This window comes from Armigeres subalbatus, chromosome 3 (genome assembly GCF_024139115.2).
Source record: "Armigeres subalbatus isolate Guangzhou_Male chromosome 3, GZ_Asu_2, whole genome shotgun sequence".
Lineage (NCBI taxonomy): Eukaryota > Metazoa > Arthropoda > Insecta > Diptera > Culicidae > Armigeres > Armigeres subalbatus.
Genome location: NC_085141.1, coordinates 259766861 through 259771562, shown reverse-complemented (window position 1 = coordinate 259771562; position 4702 = coordinate 259766861).

Here is a 4702-nt window from a genome sequence, read left to right as displayed (position 1 = left end):
GGTGGCCATTTAGGGGTGGCGCGAAGTCAATTTATGTTTATATGAAAATTTGTATGGGAAAAACTTAAAATATATTCAAATCATCCTACAACTCTCAAATCGTGATGAATTCAAATAAACATCCTCAACCTCCATTTTTGGAATCTATTTGAGCTCAACCAGTGGGTAACTCATTAATTTTGATTTTTATTTCCACTGCTACGTTAAGGCTAATTACACCATATTAGCCATTAATCTCATATTCACACTGTCAATAGAATTGTTCAATCCACTCATAACTGATATTTTATCCGGAGGTCTCATTTATATAGATTCCAAAAAGGGAGGTTGGGGATGTTTATTTGAATTCATCACGATTTGATAGTTGTAGGGAGACTTGAATAAATTTTAAGTTTTTCCCATACAAATTTCCATATAAACATAAATTGACTTCGCGCCACCCCTAAATGGCCACCGAATTGCCTGAAATTTTGCCAGGACTCCTATATTATCAAAATGATGCTAATAGACATATGGGAGTTGGATTTTTTGAACAATTTTGAAATTTGAACTGCCCTACTGGTCACTCAAGTCACTATTTTGAACGACATTGGTCGCTTCCAGCCCTGCAATCTCGATATTTTGGGAGTTTTTCCTGGCATGTTATTTTGATTCTAGAGTCAAAACTGAATTTGTTTTACTACTGTCCGGGTTTTTGAAGAAATTCCAGGAGAAATATAGAAATTTCTATGTAAATTCCAATAGCTGTGATGATGATGATGGTCCCGCCACATACCCCTACAAAGGTTTGAGCTAGACGATTAATCTTTAAGATAATTAATTGAATGATATAATAACAATTTAATCAGATTTGCAAAAAACAAAAACGATCTGATTACCATCACAGATATGAATTACATAACTTTTCATTACTATCCAGCAAAAAATGTAAATTAAAAAAAAACTGTTGTTTTCATCTCATAAGCATCGGTAGTGATTTTTTTTTTTTTTTTTTTTTTTTGGGCGTAGAACCACTGCGTCCATTGAGTTGAACTTTTGTGGTATACCCCTGATTACTATTAACTATTCGCATCTTCTAGGTTGATCACCATTTGTCAAGTAAACAACCTAAGACGCGTATTTTCCCAGTCCGGTATAATTGAGTTAATAAAACCCACTACCTTTCCAGGATTTGCAGTCCAAATATCTCCTGGTTGCATAAAGCCACTATTTAGAAATTTAGATCTACCCTTGTACAATGCATCACAACTGCAAAGCAGATGTTCCGAGGTTTCACGTTCCATGTTACAGAAACGACAGATATCATTCTGAATCTGGCCAATATTTTTCAAGTGATATCTGCTCGGGCAGTGTCCGGTTATTAGGCCAGTGAAGGTGCAAAGAGCTCTCTTGCTGAGCTCTAAGAGCTTTTCGGTTACTTTAACATTGGGAATTATAAATCTCTTTGATCGAGCACACTTTTCGGCAACCAACCAATTGGTCATCAACCTTTGTGCTTCCCAGGATTTTAATTCCATTTTGTTACAGTATGATATACCGCAGAAAGGTTCTGGGCCAATAAACTGTGTATTTGAACCTCGTTTCGCAAGCTCGTCTGCCTTTTCATTACCTCCAATGCCACAGTGCCCTGGAACCCAGTACAGATTTACGGAGTTCTCTTGGCACACCTTTCGCAATGAAAGAATGCAGTCCCAGACAAGTTTTGACGTACATTTAAAGCTACTCAACGCTTTGAGTGCCGCTTGACTATCTGTGAAAATACAAATATTTGCATATCTATATTTCCTTTCCACACAGATATTAGCACATTTCATTATAGCAAAATCTCCGCTTGGAACATCGTTGAATCGTTTCCCATTGCCACTAAGATCGCTATCCCAGGGCCGAAGATTTCTGCACCCGTTTTTGTTCCTATTTTGGAGCCATCTAGAATTGTAGAATTTTATGGACCCGTCTCGAACAGTGGGACCTCCGACATCCCAAACCATACGTGATGGTTCATATATGTTGTAAAGAATGTCATAGTTCTCCACAGGTTTCATCCAGTCTCCATTCATATTCATCACTGGCCCATATTGAAAGTTTTGTGAGATACTCAAGTGGCCCACTAAATCGCCTGACTTGAATAACTTCAATCATTCAAGTTTTTGCATATTCTTTTCCGCTTCTAACTGCACGAATTCATACAATGGTAGCAGATTAGGAATTGCATCTAAAGATTTTTGAAGGGTGCTGCGCATCGCTCCCGTTATAGCAATGGACACTAACCTTTGTAGTTTCGTCAGCTTCTTTTGTGCAGTAGCCTCTTTTGTTTTTGGCCACCATACAAGAGCAGCATATGTCAGTTTTGGACGAATAATGGAAGTATAAATTCACTTTATCATTTTTGGTCTTAAGCCTCATTTTCTTCCAAATGTTTTAGAGCATATCCAGAAGGCACTAGTTGCCTTTCCGATTGCACACTCAATATGAGCATTCCAGTTCAGTTTAGAATCCAGAATGACTCCCAGGTATTTGACCTGTTCACTAAGCTGAATTTCTAGTCCTCCAAGCTTTAGAGCTTTTAGATTAAGTTTCCTTTTCCTAGTGAATGGTACAATTACAATTTTTGACGGATTAATGCTAAGGCCTTCCTGAATACACCACGATTGGGTAAAATTTAGAGCCCATTGCATTCTTTCAGAAATGATATTGTCGAATTTCCCCCTCACTATGATGACAATATCGTCAGCAAAGCCTACAACCTCGAAACCTTTTTCTTTCAAGCTTTCTAGAAGATCGTCTACAACTAGGGACCACATTAGTGGTGAGAGGACCCCTCCTTGAGGGCAACCTTTGGTTGCCCATACTGTAAGAGACGAACTTCCCAGCTCTGAAGAGATTTCTCTTTTTGCAAGCATGCTGTGAATCCATTTGATAATGTTCATGTCGAAGTTTCTTTTCTTCATGGCACGATCCATTGACGAATAAGAAGCGTTATCGAAAGCTCCTTCAATGTCCAAGAAAGAACAAAGTGCTATTTCTTTTACCGAAAGCGCTTTTTCCACTTTAGATACCACTGTATGAAGTGCCGTAATTGTTGACTTACCGGACTGGTAAGCAAACTGGAACTTAGACAGTGGATGTTTAAGCATGTAATTTGAGTTGATATAATCACTCAACACCTTTTCCATAGTTTTCAACAGAACTGATGAAAGATTAATGGGCCTGGACGATTTAGGATGCGACTTATCTCGCTTTCCTACTTTTGGTATAAAGAAAACTTTTACTTTCCTCCATGAAGATGGAATATAATTGAGTCTTAGACTTGCCTTAAAAATCTCAATTAACGGCGGAATCAGCACTGCTTCGCCGTTTTGAAGCATTGCTGGAATTATTCCGTCCGGTCCTGCAGATTTATAAGGCTCAAAAGGTCCCACTGCATTCTCTACCCTGGCTCTTGTAAAGATATCGTCAGCCAAAGCTTGTGTAACATTTTTTGAATCATCAGACATTTTAGTTGGTCTTGCTGAACATCTTTGACTTTCAACCGAACCACTTGTTGTTGGGTCTACACACATAATCGATCCAGGAAAATGGGTTTCCATAATCAACTTTAATGTTTCACCAGAAGTTTGTGTGGAAAATCCATCCTTTTTTTCAGATTCCCTAGTTCATTAGTATGATCTTTTGCAAGTGCCCTCTGAAGTCTCGCAACTTCTGGAGTATTGCTAATATTTTCACACGTTTGAACCCACGATCTTCTTTTGGACTTTCTTATTTCGTTATTGTACTCAGTAAGTGCACTCCTATACGGAGTCCAATTCGAGGTTCTTTTTGCTTTATTAAAAAGTTTACGAGAAGTCTTCCGCAGTTTTTCCAATTTTGAGTTCCACCACGGAACGTCCCTGTTAGAGGACGACTGTTTAGTAGGACAACTATTGTAGAAAGCATTTAAAATCTTATCATTTACCTTTTGGGAAAAACATTCCAGTTCTTGAACTAAATCAATTTTTTCACTCTTTGTAAATGGGTCTGAATTTAAATGTTGCTTATATTGTTCCCAGTTCGTTTTTCTAGCGTTTCTAAATGAAGTTGATGATCGTTTTCCCCAACTCCATTCAAACACAATATGTCTATGATCTGACAATGATGTTTCCTTGGAGACATGCCAGTTTGCAATTCTTTCATAAATCGCACCATTGCACAGTGTCAGATCTAAGACCTCTTGTCTAATTGCATTAGAAAATGTTGGATCATTTCCCCTATTGCAAATATCAATATTATTGGATGAGAGATATTCAAGTAAGCATTCACCTCTACTGTTGATATCCGTACTACCCCACACGGTATGATGCGCATTAGCATCACAGCCAATGATGAATGACTTGTTATTCTCTCTGCAGTATTGGATAAATAATTCGACCTCAGGAGGAGGGGCCTCAGGATCATCACCCGGAAAATAGGCCGAAGCTACAGCAACCTCAGTTTTTCCATTGGAAACCTCAACCATGATCGCAACAATGTCCCGTTTTAAAAAGCTTGTAATGGAGTAACAATTCAATGTTTTATCGACTAAAATAGCAGTTCTTGGCGAACTTTGTTTTTCATCATAAAACAACTTACTGTTCTGTATGTCTATACCATTTATTTTCCCTTTATTAGACCATGGCTCTTGAATTAGTGCCACGCCAAATTCCTCCTTTTTGAATCTCCTACTCAT